General features: G+C 42.8%; 1 protein-coding gene across 6 annotated transcripts in view; it reads right to left on the minus strand.

Annotated features, from left to right (window-relative positions):
* Positions 1–10,043, minus strand: part of NEK7 (NIMA related kinase 7) — a 69,179-nt gene extending 59,136 nt beyond the window's left edge. For 2 of the 6 annotated variants that reach the window (XM_030226567.2, XM_030226566.2), the window contains exons 1-2: positions 9,015–9,034; positions 764–943 (exon numbers count right to left, since the gene is read on the minus strand). The gene's annotated coding sequence lies outside the window, so the exon portion shown is untranslated. Of the gene's footprint in view, positions 1–763; positions 944–9,014; positions 9,100–9,871 lie in introns of those variants that run through there. The other 4 variants (XR_007778057.1, XM_050977383.1, XM_050977382.1 and 1 more) reach the window with 4 other exon arrangements.
* Between the last annotated feature and the right edge of the window lie 5,313 nt (positions 10,044–15,356).

Consider the following 15,356-nt stretch of genomic DNA (forward strand, 5'->3'; position numbering starts at 1 on the left):
AGAAGCACTGACTGAAAGTGTTCAGGAATTTGTGCCTCTCTTTTCTTGTTAAATTTGAGAAAAGATTAGAAATGGGAGAAGTCATATTACTACCACTGCCAGTCACTCTGCCCTCTGTGGCTTGTTTTTACAATAAAAGCAAGCAAACCAAAGAGGTAAAACATTCTACCATATAAATCATGGAAGATTTATCAACTAGTGGATTTGTTGTTCCTTTTGCAGAAACACAAAGATAAGTATTTTATGTCCATATATGAAAGTTACTTTATTTTTTTTCATCTTTGAAGACTGCATGATAGATTCACATTTTTGAGAATTGTGGCGTATTGATCATAGAAAATCACAAAGAGGCAAACAATTGCCAAGGATGCAAAGTAAACCTCTTGTACTATAAAACACAATATAAGTAAGAATTGGATTTTGTTGTTTGAAGACTGTTTTCATGTCTTTCACCTTAATACTAACTCCAGAAGTCAAAACATAGTGTTGTAATACTGTTCATCTTAAAATTTCAATTGAGGCAATAATTTCATCTCTTACAAAGATGGTTTTCCAGTTCTAATTTATAGTGACAAGATACCGAAAATACCCCAAAGAGTCCATGCCTGTTTAAAACTGAAATGCAAACAGAAGACACATCTATTTGTAACATGTCAGTCACCTCTTTAAACAAATAACACAGTGACCACCGTCTGCAAATCCATCACCCTGATAAAGGTTCACAGAACAGAATTAACAGGTGACGTGAGGCAAGTCAACTCACCCCGCAAAACCTCCAAATGCAGCTCATGTTTTTCAATGCTCTCAAACCAGCCACATAGGGAGGGAAGGACTCCTTGTCTTCACCATACCCCTTGCCAAAAACCAGACCTTTCTTAATCATTTATCTTGCAAACATGATGTTCGCCATTTTGATGATGAAGACCATTTGGATTTGGACAACCTGCACATAATATGGATCACAGGAACACAGGCATAAATCTTTTACTCTGGTTATGGCTGCTAGCACTTGACAAATATAGTTAATACTTCTGGTTAATTACTAATATTTTAAATCTTTGACTTTTCAGTTCATCAAAACAGTAGCTGGCACCTACACAAAAAGGATACAGAATGAAGTTCCTGGGGACACAGACAATAATTTTTCATCTGAAACCACAAGGGCACAGCAACTCCTCTTACTCCTCAAGGCAGAAAGGAGCCCTCACCAGAAAGTCAGACCATCAAACCCCAAGTGCCTGAAATGGCAGTAACACCTTTTCCTTCCTTAACAAACAGGCCTGGCTGTCCTCTTCACTTCCCCAGTGGCCACCTGTCAGAGCTCTCTGCCCTCACATCCGAAGATCACACAGATATAAAGCAGCCCAAGAGGCAAGAGCTCACTCCCACACCCAAGCTCTCATCCCACAAGCAGCACTCAGCTTTCCAGGTGCTTTCCAGCAGCCTGCCAGAGGAGAGGCAGGACTACCCACGGCTGTCAGGGCAACCAGAGCAGAGGAGCCACTCCAGAACAGGAGTCAGAGCTCATCACTTCCATTTCACTCAAATGTATTCTAAAATAACATTAAAAACAAACAAACAAAAACAAACAAAAAAAAAAAACTAGGAAAAACTTGAAATCCTTGTGACTTAAGTCTTGCAACTATGTCTTGAAAACATGATCAGACTATTCCAGGAGAAAAAGATTAAATGCACTGCTTAATCGCATGAAACACGCTTTTTAAGACCTAGTTTTATAGCTCCAAGTCCATAAAGCATTCACACTGAATTCACACAGTATTTAGGCAAAAATGTTGTTGCTTTAACAGATGGCAGTTCTTCAACAACAAAAAAATACATTTTCCTGTAGAAAACATCATTAATATTCTCAATATACATGGTTTCCATTAGCTACTTGCTATGCACTTGTTTGTCAATTTTGCATCTTAAGTGAGAACATACAGTAATCAATGTCAAAGCAGAAACAGCTATACTTTAGGAAAAGAGCATATACTTAAATGAATGCTCAGAATGTTACAGTTCTGCTGAGAATCTGAGAAGCTCAGTCTTCTTTTTTTTCAGCAAAGTATAGCTGTAACTACTCCACATAATTGCTAACACAGAGAAACAAGGAGTTACACTGGTTCAGGATGTGCTGATCAGGAACACAGTCAATTTGGCTGTTCTCAAAGAATGGAATGTACTATGTTTACTTCTGGATTACACCACCAATTAAGGCAGATATTTTCAGTTTTTACTATAACCATTATTTTAGTTAAATTAGAGACAAGGTTCTCCAGGAACAACTATTTTTTGTAAATAATTTTCTTGTCAATTTTGTGTAAAGTTAGATTTTTCAATCTAACATGGATTTAAAATGAAAAATTTTATACCAACAAACTTCTCATCTATCTTTACTAAATTTAAAGATAAGGATCAGTCTCAGCTGAGGGGTGGGGGGGGAAGCCAACCACATACATCAATTCTACATTTCCATGTAAGAATACAAGCTAAAGAAATATTCCCGTTTGCTTGTATCACATGTTGAGTCTCAGCTACCCAAAAGCACAATTTAAACATAGATAGAACATTCAAACAGTCCCCCTGGTTGAACCTAAAAAAAGCCTAGTGCTGTGGAAACACGGGTTTAGATTTCCTAGTGCCTTCCTGAACAGCCGACACAATTGCTTAGCCCACCGCAGCAGCGCTAATCCCAGCAGGGTGTGCCAGGGAGCCCGGGCGTGCCAGCCCGACTGCAGCCCTGCTCTCTGTCACCTGCAGTCACACTGCCAGCCCGACTGCAGCCCTGCTCTCTGTCACCTGCAGTCACACTGCCAGCCCGACTGCAGCCCTGCTCTCTGTCACCTGCAGTCACACTGACATGGCCTCTCAGCACCACAGACCTGGCGGGAGGACACAATCTTCACAGCCTGCAGTAACAGCTCGGCCCTTCAGCTTGGTGTGAGCAGGGCAAAAACCAGCCACAGAACTGGTTTGTAAGGCAGACTGACTTGAGTCATTCTTTAAGGCAAAACTTGGCCACTGGAGGGAACTGGCTTGGTGGTCAAACTCAGCCCACACTTTGTCAGGTCATGAACACTGATGAACGCTCCTCAGCACCCACTCAATGCTGGCAACTCAGGGGCAGGCTGCAGTTTGTAATGCTTATAATTACATACATTTTTATATGTATGCATTAATAATGCAAAATGCATTTAAGCTGACACCCACTTGAAGTTAGTGTGCCAAGACTAACTGACAATGGACAAAGCAGACTCAGTACTGGAAGACCAAGTTCACCATTATCACAATACAATGTCACATTTTATTAGTATACATACATACAAAAATTATATATATGCATATTAAGATATATATGTGTACACATCTGTACACAGATTATGTACCTATATCTGTGTATGTACATAGAATATTTCATTTTTACCACTGTCAGCTAATAGTAAATATTTGATTCATATTATCCAAAAAACCCAAAATATCTTCTAAAGTGTGGAAAACACATACCATTTGTCAAATGCTCTGCAGAAGCATCCACATCAGAAAGAAGCTTTATAAGCAACTTTAAAGTACTGAAAGTGATTCAGTATAGATCCACATACATCTATATTTAAGAAGGATTAATTTTAATTTTAGAAGCAGTTTCTAAAACCCAGATCAAAACTCCCCACAGGATGCAAAGTCACTCCTCCCCTCTGTAGGGATGGCCTTGAATCTGAGCAATACAAATTCCCAGCAGTTGTTAACCTACAGGTAGATATTAACTACCTAATTGGAAATACTGCATTTTTCAGCAAATTTATATCCAAATTGCCTACTCATGGGCAGTCCAGTCAAAGCTGACAAAAAAACACACAGACAGTTAATCCGGGGTAAAACTTGGTTTTAGCAAGAGCAGGAGCAGCCATACACAACCCTTCTGGAAGAAAGCAGGGGAATATTCTAAGAGTTTGTACCCAGTTTTCTGATCTATTTGGCCCAACTCACCAGACTTATTTTCACTCCAACCCCAAAAACACACATGTCACTCACTGTCATTCTCCAGCTACTAAGAGTTTGCTCTGTCAGAGTTTGCTGTCTGACTAGAAGATGAAAGTCAAAGCTCCCCTGCTTCACAAGTCCGCTTGCATTCCTCTTCATTTGCACAATTTAAAAAGTTAGTTTGTTTACTTCTCCCTCTCCGTTTCAGTTATGTCACTCAAGTAAATTGCTTATCTTGCAAGGTGCTCCCAAAGGGTTATACATGCACTGACTTGCCCTTTATTGAACTGTTTGTTTGTTATTTCTTATGAACTGAAAAAGAAACAGGAACCGAAACTGCTTGAGCAGCAAGCTTCTACATTCTTCATTTAGTTTCTATTCACCTGAAGGAAATTTGATAACCTATTTCTTCATACTCAATAGCCAATTATAAAGGGCATAGGTAGATGATAATAATGTCAGTGAGAAGTATTGCAGGGAACAATGCACTGTATTTAACCATGATACCATCTAGAAAGCAAAGCTTTGGCCCACACCACAACAGGCTGTGCTCCTGCATCTGTAAGCGAGCAGCTCTAAGACAGGGTGAACAGATGATGTGATGCTGCCCCTTCCCCTGCCTTCAGCCATGATTCCCAAACCCTCTTCCTTCTAGTGGAGCTGCTGTGGCTAGCCAGACTCCTAGTAAGCAAAGTGAAACTTGCTGAAAACTAACCTTGAAAGTCACTTCTTCCCAGTTCAGTTGCCAGAATCGTGGCATTGCAGAGACAAGGACGGAACTGTGATGGCAAAAGACAGAGGGGAAGATACAGGACTGCTGTAGCCGCAGCTAACTTGGATCAGCTGAATCTACTGCCAAATTACATCTCTAACATGAAATTACACAAGTCAATCCAACAGTTCAGTAACGCCTTTCTTTCTCTCACTTTCTTTGCCACACAATCCCACATTGCCATCGTGAACTCTCTGGCCCTGTTGCCAAACTGATCCAACTCCCTGGTGCAGCTGGGCTTCTGCTCTTCAAGCAGAGAGCAGAACCAGCACATGGGGCACTCTGCTGAGCACCAGAGAAAAAAGTAAGAAGGGGAAGTTCAGAGATGGGAGATGTAGGAAAGGGGCTGCAGAAGAAACAGAACATCTTCCCTCTGGCAATAATGCACTGGTAAGTTAGTTCACCACATTTAACTGTGCTTTGTCCTCAGTAGGGAGGTGAACAAGCACTTCAAAAAGCTGCAATAACAGCAAGGCAAGCACCAGAACAGAGAGAAGGCAATTCACTCAACACCAACCCAAGAGTTTAGTCAACAAAATAGTGTATGGGAAAGTAGAATTAGGAAACAAAATTAACAGAAGGAACATAAATAAGAATAACAAGTTAAACGGGAAAAAGGAAAAGAAAGTAAAAGGAGAAAAAAACCCTCAAAAACTAAGATGTTCAGATAAAGGAAGCTAAAACATGTTTTAGAAACCCTTACAGGGGCAAATCTCACAGCTCTCACAAACAAGAGAGGGAGTCCTAATGAGGGCACAACTTTAAACACACCTATAAAAGCAAATTATTCATAAAGAGATGCTGAAGAGATTTCACTAGAAGTGTAAATAGCTGATCTTCACATAAGAGTTAAAAACACAAGAAAAATGAAAAGAGTGAAAGCACTGACAGAGAAACTCATTATGGCTAAGCACAGGGAAAATACATCCCAATTAGAAGACTGGGTGGACACAAGCGTGCAACAACTCTGGCTGACAATGTCCATGTTGCTACAGTTGGAGTAGAACACATTTAACAAGAAATTCCACACACTCCTCAAAGAAATCTCTCAGTATCTTAGAAAGCAGCGCAAGACATCCTACTGCAGGCACTAGATGCACATTCTCGAGCTGAAAAAATTTATCTGTAGTATCTAGTTTAAAATCTGCTACCCCAAAGATGAGAAAATAAACAAAGCATTCTAAAGAATCAGAAAAGAAACACCAGCCACATTTAGCAGGCTTTCTGTGAACCTCTGAGCAGCATTACCCTTGACTCCCAAAAGCAGTGAGTAATCCAGGATCCCTGGGTCCAGAAGCAAGGCAGGCAGCAGCCAGCACACTCACTTCAGAGGCAAGCCAACACTCAAGTCTGCAGCTGCTTCTGTGTTTTACATTAAACCACCACTGTCTAAAAGATGCAAGATCCACATGTGGCTGTGGAGCACCCTCAATGACCAGCAGTACATTGGGCACTGTCTGCAGGCTGCTCCCCAGGTCCTGCAGGTCTCTGCAAAGCTCACACAGCCCACACACCCATCACACAGTTCTGAACTTCAGGCAGAGCAAGGACTGGAAGTTCACTGCTGCAAAGACAACTCCTTTTTTGGATTTGCTCTCAGATGAGGACAAAAAGGGTACAGAAGAAGGGCCTCTGAAGGGCAGGAGGCTTTTCCTACCACAAGTTTTTACTTCTTTTTAGAAGTAACTTTTAGTTCACCTGTGATACTTTCAATTTTTTTGTAAACTCTGTACTCTAACCCCAGAAAATTAAAATTAACTGGGAAAGACTGGTTCATCAATACTTCACAGCACCTTATTCAAATATCTCCCAAAGGCTTCAGCAACAATCTAATCTACAAGCTCTACATGAACTTTTATGACATTGTCAAATAATTCATCTGGTCCAACATAAACACAGCTATTAAATAAGACAGCAATAACTTTGCTATAAATCATTCCAAGCAGCTTGAAGAGGCTTGAATGCAGACTCCCAAATGCCACATGATGCAGTCTATTTACTCTGTCACTGTAATCCTATACAAAAGTCACTAATATCACAAGATTAACCACATGCAATCAGTTTTTAACATGACTGTTCACAGTATTTTCTTATAAATTCCTCTTTTTGATGTGTTGTTTAAAATTTTATAACAAATTTCCTTGCATAAATAAGTGCTATATGCCCAACAGGTTACAATGGCACTTGAAATCCTGCACATTTTCTAGCTACAAAAATCACAGCTGAATCAAAGATTTGTTTTACGTGCCTGAGACAAATGCAGAGGAGTCCCTTCGCCAAAGAAGCAACTCATTTTCACAGCATTGCTTCTCTACATCTTTTTAAACTAATGTGACAAGAAGAATCACTTTAATACTTATTAGGGAAACAAAAAGCAAGATTACATACTTCAGTCTAGGGCTCAGTTCCTTCCCACGTGGCTAGGGAAGTGAAATGGTGATAAATACAGCAAATCAGGGTTCTAAAGGCTGCCCGTATCACCCCTTTGGTATTTTGGTCAGTTATTTTCATCTCATTTGCAAAGCACATGGAATGCAGATAAACTGAACAAATTCTCTGGAAACTAGTCAGTTAACTCCTAAAACTACCCATGGTATTAACCTTCAGAGGATAATCCCATCATCTCCTAAATCAGAAGGTATCTATGAACTATCTACAGTATTAACCTTCACAGGATAATCCCATCATCTCCTAAATCCTAAATCAGAAGGGATTTTTGGATAAACACCGAATTATTACCAAAAAAATCCCTTGGAGGTAGAGAAGAAGTTAGTGCAGTTGGACTTTTCCTAGGGGACTTTCCAATGTAAGGTGAACTCAACCAAGCATCCAGCACAGATGTTTGGAACAATATCAAACTTCAGAAGGCAGCAAGGCACTGATAGTGATAAACTGAATTTAGCACCAGTATGAATGCAGAGAGTACTCACTAAGGTTATTACACGTGGGGAGTGTATTTATGAACAAACTGCCTCAACAAATTGTCTCTGTGCACAAATACACAGGGCTGTGTTTTGTGCAACTGAGCTCATAGAGGGGCTTATATGGCTGTTTTACAATCCAGAAGATACCACAGGTCACAGTAAAATAAGCAACTGACTTCCTGCCTGACTCTTTTTCATCTGACTTTCTCACTTGTTCACTGGCCTTCCAATGAACTCTAAAATTTAGATTTTTTTCTTCTTTTGAAACAAACTTCCATGGTGAGGATGGAATCTACTTATCTAATTTGTAAGGAAGACACTTTGGTTGAATAAAATTCCTTGATCTCAAATTTTTTTTTTTTTTACTGCAATGACTAACTAGTATGTTGAATAAAAGATATCTATGACAAAGGCAGTATCTCCATCCTTACAGTGAACAATTTCTAAGTGTGCTCTGACAAGTCATCTACCCAAACATCAGGTATTTCTGAATATAGTATCTTCATGTTTTGAAATTAAAGAACAAGTGCTCTTAATATTATTCTTAGTATCAAAACATTTAAAAATAACAAACATGACTTTAAAGCTGCCGGACTTGCTTGTAAGTTTCCCTCTTTCCACCACAGTTTTCCTTCCTCTGCCTAAGTTTTCCATAGGCCATGAACTAATGACTGTTTTCCACTGCATTTCATCTCTCCCAAGACAGTGCAAGTCTGTTGTTTAAAGAGACATTTCTACAGCACTGCAACACTTGAGTTCTCTCCTAAACTGCCTAGGAAAAAAACCCAAAACCTTTTAAATTTTGTTCTTCCTGATTTAGCTAATCTGTGAATCTAACCATCAGATCTAATCATCCAAAGTGTGTATCTTGTGCAATTTCTGCATCTCAGGCTTGTAACACAGCTTTATACAGGAAATACATCCAGTACATTCCACAAAATTACTGCGCACATGCGACCTTTCCAGAGAAGTGATGCCATTACTGCAATCTGAAAAAACACCTCTATCACTTCAAAAGGTGACAAAAGTTACCATTCAGTTGGTGCAAGAACGGGAAAAAAACGTTTAGAAAGGTTTTATCTAATATCAATAATTAAATATTTGTGTGATTAATGAATACACATCCCCTCATCATATTTTATCAGAAGTAGGGTGATTATCTTAAGCAGTTTTACCATTCCCCTCAAAAAATGCGCCGCAAAAAATGCAGAGCAAAGCAAAGCACACAGCACTCGAAGAACAGCTTTCTGAACCCAAAACCCAGGCAGGATCAGTTCCTGGGGCCGGTACCGGGATAACCGAGCCTGGATGCTCGGTAAGTTGAAGGCAGGGACACTCACTCCTCTGACGGAGAATGCCTCACTTCCAGCGTATCCCACCAGGCCGCAGCACTCCTCAAGCCCGCGGGCAAACCCCGCACCGGGGCGGCCCGGCAGCGGGAGGGCCCCGGCCGGGCAGCCCCGGTGCCCTCCCGGGGCAGACGGGGACGGGGCTGTCCCCACCTCACAGCCGGTGACAGCGCCGCCGTCACCCGCTGCCGTGTGACACTCCCAGGCTGGGCTGTCCCGGCAGCATCTGCCCGACACCCACCCCCAAGTGAGAGGACGGCACGGGAGCCTGGAGGAAACCAGGGGAAAGTAACGAGGAACACCAAGAAAAGCAGCTCCGCTTGCGGCAGGCACGCAAGGAGCCCGGCGCGGCAGAGGCACGGGGGGCGGCCCGGCCCCAGGCAGGCTGAGGCCGGAGGCAGGCTGAGGCCGCCGGGCAGGGTCCCCGGCCGCCCGCTCCTCTAGCGGAGGCGGCGCGGCAGCCGACACCGGGCGAGACGCCAACGGAGGGCTCAGGGCGCAGCTTGCCCTGCCGGCACACGGCGGCTCGCCGCCCCTCCGGCCCCGGGGGCAGGTGCCGGTGCCCCGGACGCGGCGCAGCCCGCAGCCATCCCACCCCAGCGCCGCGCACAAACTTTCTCGCTCCGGCCCCGCGCCGCTCCCTCCCCGTGCGGCGGGCGGAGCGGCAGCCGCCGCGGCCAATGGCGCCGCGCAGCGCAGCCCCGCGGCCAATGGGCGGCGGCGGGAGGCGGGACCGCCGGCTGCCCCAGCGGCGGGGGGAGCGCCCCGGCAGCGCCGGCTTGGCCGCCTGGACCCCCGGGACCCCCCGGGCCCGCCGCCGCCCGCGGTCCCACCACCGCCCCGCTTACCGAGCGGCCTGGCTCCGCCTGCTCCTGGCGCGGGAGACCGGGACCGGCCCCCGCTCCTCCCCGGCTTCTCCGGCGCCTCGAGCCCGGGGCCGCGCCGGCGCTGGCAGCGGGCGCCTAGCGGGGCTCCTGGCGGGCGGCGGAGGCACCGGCAGCAACCCCGACCTGCTCTCCGCCCCCCGCCGCTCCTGCCAGGCCCGTAAACATCCCGGCATCCCCGAGGATGGGGCGGAGCGGGCTCCGGGCCCCGCCTCGCTCCGCTCCCGCCGCCTGACCGGCCGTGGTCGGTCCCGGTCGGTCCTGGCGGACCGGCGCCGGCTCTGGCTCCGGCTGTGCGCGGGGAGCTTGGCAGCTCCTCTAGAAACGACCGGGGTTGTACGTGCGGTGAGATAAAGAGAGCTCATCCCAGCGTGTTCGTGCCGTGGAGCACGGCGGGGCCCGGGCACTGCGGTTCCGCAGCGGGCACGGGAAGCTCCCGAAGTAGGAGCGGCCGGGAGCGGGAGGAGCACGGACTCCGGCCTGTGGAGCCGGGACTGGCCCTGCTGTTCTGAGCAGCACTGCTCTGAGGCTTGGGCCCTGCCAGATTTAAAAGCGCAGCATGCCAGACTTGCTCATTTTGTATTTGAGTTGTGATAGTCAATCTGCGAGACATTCGATATTAACTGAGTACATCAGCTGGAAGTGACACAAACTCCTTTTTGCTATACTGGGAGAAATAACAGTGACGGGAAAAAAAAATACCAGACTCTTGGTGACTCCTGTTCTACCAGCTTCTACTTTGCAACAGCAGTGGGTTTAAGTAGATAAAAACTACTGAATTCCAGAATACTACTGGTTTTCAGGTTCCTGACAGTCCACCCTGTGGACTCTCAGTGCAGGGAAAGGTAATTACCTACACAGAAATCTTAAGAACCAGTGATGGGGGAAAAGTACAAAAGCTGACCAGTTTCCCCAGTAAGGTTGTGGATTACAGTGATGAAATAACTTTTCTCCTCAGGTGTAGAAGTCCTCTGTAAAAGGCACTCCAGTAATCTAAAAAAGAGAAAACAGTAATTGAGAATTACCTTGAATCAGATGTACTTGATTTTTCCAAAGCAAAACTTGAGTTCTCATAAGGGTTGGAGGTTTTGCTGCAGTTTTCCCCTTGTAACAGGTAAAGTAAAACTTGATTTAAGCTTTGCAAAAGAAGTAGGAAATGGGCCAGTATGTCTGGAAAAAGTCTATTCACTTCCCTGTGTACGAAATTATATATTTGAGGCAAACTTTTCAGCTTTGAGACATCTGCAATGTCGCCAGTGATACAAAGTCTAAAGAAATTTGAAAGGAAATTGTTGGCTCTCATGTCTCTGATATGTTAATCTTTCTGCACATTTCCTCTCTATTAGCATTAGGGTATTTGATGCTACTGGAATCAGACATACCCTATGACCTTCCCCTTTGATGTGCATTTTGAACTTCTTTAGGGTAGTCCAAAAGAATTAATTGGAATCATGATAATAGATTTTTTTTTTGTGGATAAATTATGTTGTAAATGCAGCTTCTTGAACAAGAATTCACTGGATTGTTTTTCTGCAGAAAGTACAATACATTTGGGCTCCCCACATACCATAAAGTAAAAACTAGATAGATCTGGCATACAATGTTAAGAAGTTACTTTAAAGAATTACAATCAGCAATTCCACTGACTTCCATCTCCAAAAATCTCTTTAGCCTCAACCAGCAATGGAGTTCTGTGAGGGCAGTCACCTATTTGCAAAACCTCTGATCAAAAAAGGAAAGATTGTCATTTGGTGTGTAGCTGACCATTAAATATTGAGTCTCATTAGGTCTCATGTTTCCACAGGTAAAGGCAATAGTACTATAATACTCAGCTATTTTGACTCCTCACTTTAGATACCTGAATCCAATGGCTACTTTAGCCTGACATTACCAGCTGATGAAGCATCTTCTCTTTCCTGTACTCCAACTTATCTTTCTTAGAAGATAGTTGTTTCTATTTTATTCTTGATGCTTGGGACTCAGAGATGCTAAAAATTAAGAGTCTGCTTTAGTTAATTAGTTCATCATCACAACCAGGCAAACAGACTTTCATATAAATGTAACTACACTGCCCCCAATAATTTTAAATTTGCAAAGTGACACGTCTTCCACAGAAGATCCTCTTCAGACCTGGGTTGTACAAATGTTTATTTATAGAAGGATGTTTTTCTTTGCTTTTCAATGCACATTTACAGTTAAATAAATTTGTCTAATATTCCCTGTAATGGAGACTTTATATCAAACAGAATCAGAAAGGCAGAAGAGGCTCCAGAAGATCCAGCAGCCTCAGGGATTGTTAAGGAGCAGGCTTATCTCTGGCTAAAGCTTCTCTCAGAGGCCAGAGGGGACACTGCCTAACCGGCTAGCAAAGGATTAGAGAAAATGGTCAAAGACATGCTGGAATTAGGGATCTGTGAGGGAGAACACAGCTTGTTCCCTAAGTCTTACCAACTTCTGAAGGTGTTGGCAGCAAATGCTTTACACCTTGAATTGAACAGGCCAGAGGCAGAAGGAACAAGGACCTCACTCTTTGTCAGTGGATGCTAAGCTTCATTAGCCACACTATTGCTGTTTGCATTTCAGCACTGATTTAAGAAAGCTGCACCAGTCCTTTTCTGATCACTGAAATCTGTGAATATACATAACCTATAAATATAGTCAGGGCTCAAGTATATAAAAAACATCCAGTGACGACAAAGGGTATTATTTGGAACGGCAGTGTGACACTTGGATTGTCTCTGAAAACTGTGTCCTTTGTCAGGACTAAGCTGCTAGACTTGAAAGCACCTAGAGAGGGCTAGGTAACAACATAAAAATCAACCAGGAATTCCAACATTTAGCCCAACTCCCGAGACGGTTCCTAACTCGCTGCCGCTGTTATCCAGGGCTCTGTACAGCTGGAGACTTGAGATGTTTATTAACAGAATCAACTGAAAACTCAGGAAAAATACAGATTTGAAAACTTTAAAAATTTCAGGCAGAAGTGCTCACTAGGACAGTGGAGGATGGGGATAGATGTCTTTGAGGTCACAGAGATAGGAGCATAACATAACAGCTCACTGGTTAACAATTCTTCAGGTTCTTCAAATCAATAAAGTCCAGGAGATTAATCAAAAGGAGCAACTGCTCTGCTCTAAGTCCTTGAAGCCTGAAAAGTCTCCCTCTCTCCTGGTTCTTTGTTACTAACAGTAAAAAGGCTAGGATAGCTGCCTGTGACATGGATGTGGAAATGAGAAAGGCTGTGAAGGCAGGAGTAAAGAGATCTCCATTATATTTGCACTGGATAAATATTATGGTAGGGCTTTATGCAGAACTTAAGCTTCTAGACAACATAAATCATTAAATGGAGTAATCCAGGGGAGCTTGGAGAACTGATTTGTATCAAGCAGGGTACCAGACCTTCTGAATTTCTGTATCAAAGAACTGGCTTCGAATTTTGATCATAATATATTCAAATTCAAAAACCTTTAGAAGTGAAAAGGCCAAATAAACTTACCATAGCAAAAATGTTGAAAAGAGAACTACATAAAATCAAGGAAGTTTGTTAAGAGTAAGTTAGGAGAAAATGATCTGTATTAGAGTTTCTGAGTAAGTACCTATTATCTGTCAAAGCCAGTTAGAGGGTCTCCAAAAGACTAGCAGAGCTCTACATGAGAGTAAAGGATATTATTAAAAAGGAAAAGGAGCTCCTTAAAAAAAGGGTGTTCAGATGAGAAAAACAGAAAATAGCAAAACCTCTGGCAGGCTACATGTGAAACTGTAAAAGGCAGACCAAAAACATTTGAAGGAAAATGTTAGTAATGGTATAAAACTTTATTGTAAAACCTCTTCCAAACACATCAGAAGCAGGAAGCCTGCAGGATAGAAAAACTGTTTGCTTATGTGGATATTATGAGAGGTTCCTCAGGGAACCCCTTTATACCACAGAAACCTGTGAGAGTTTTTGGAAAGGTATCCAAGCTCCCTGTTTTTGTGGAAACAGGGAGCTTGGATGATAGGAGATTCCTGTATTTCAGTAAAACTTCTCAACAAATCACTAAAATTGCTTAAATAAATTAAGCTGCATTGCAATACAAAGAAAGGATGGATCAGTACTAAGCAATATTGAGTGCTGTGCAATACCTTTTTCTAAAATTTGGTTCTATATACATAATCACTATTAAATACAGTTACTTTTTTCAAAATTTTTCTTTGCTCTGGCACAATGCTATGCTGATGTATTATCATAATACATGTGTTATTGTTTAACTGAAGGAATAAAACATTTGTATGTGTAGTCAGCACAGTTACCCTAACCTAGCTTACTGGTAATAAAGAAAACTACATTTTGGGGCAGGTTCATTGAGAACCAGCTGATCTGTCCATCCAGACTCCCACTCCACTGCAGCCTGTTGAGCAGGCTTCAGGTTTGTCATACCCCAGTCCATCCACATCTTCCCTCAGCATGTCCTGGCATTCCCCATGTTCTCTGAGGGCAGCACTGCTCGCCCCCATTTAGCAATGTCAGTAACAGAGCACCCAGGCAGAGAGTTCAAATGCAGTTTAGGGATAGTTCTGCCATTCACACAGGATGGCAGAGACTGTTCAAGAACCAGCAACAGACATACTCATCTGTATTATGTCTTACCTCAGTTCTTCCTGTTTAACAAATATTTATCATAAACCCCAAACTGTTCTTCTCAAGATTTTTTTTTTTGCTAAGTCATTCTTTACATTTATCTAAAGGTCCAACCCATTTTAAACATTACAAATGTTAGTTTCAGTAAGAATGTGCAATGAACTATGTGACTAATCAGTGATGGCAAGGAATTCCCTTCATATATTTTTCAATTGTTCACCTCCTAAGTTGATTACCCTGCTCTGAATGCAAGAATCTGAATATTGGTACATTTTGCTAATGGTAGAAGCTAAGTTCTGTCTGGTAATGGTCCTTCATGCATGAAGTTCTTTCACAGAAGCATAATTCATCTAAAACATACTCCTACAGAAGTGGGTAAGACTTTCAGCTTCCAAATAATTGTTCTGTCTGTCCAAGGTGGTAGTGTTTACGATATGACACAGGATTAGAAACTGCCTTCAAGTCTATAAACATGCACTTGCCAATAAAGCCTGTAAACTGTATAGCTGGTGTCACTGAAGTTCAGGCTCTTACCCAGTGTAAGTTGGTGTAGCTGCTCTGACTTCACTGGAGTCATGCTGATTTACACAGCTGAAGACCTGGGCCTTAGCTATTGGATTCTGAATATTTTAACAAATAAAAAAGAGAATTTAGTCAAGTTCATCCTTTCCTTCAGTAATTGATCGCTGCTAGAAATTGTTATTCTGTGTATAACTATAATACTGCAAAACAACAATGCTGTATTATTAATGAACATTCACAGTTATTACATTTTAAGCTAACTAAAGTAAGTATCTATGCATATGGATCCAATTGCAGAATCCCAGTGCT

Source organism: Serinus canaria, chromosome 8 (genome assembly GCF_022539315.1).
Source record: "Serinus canaria isolate serCan28SL12 chromosome 8, serCan2020, whole genome shotgun sequence".
In the NCBI taxonomy this organism is placed as follows: domain Eukaryota; kingdom Metazoa; phylum Chordata; class Aves; order Passeriformes; family Fringillidae; genus Serinus; species Serinus canaria.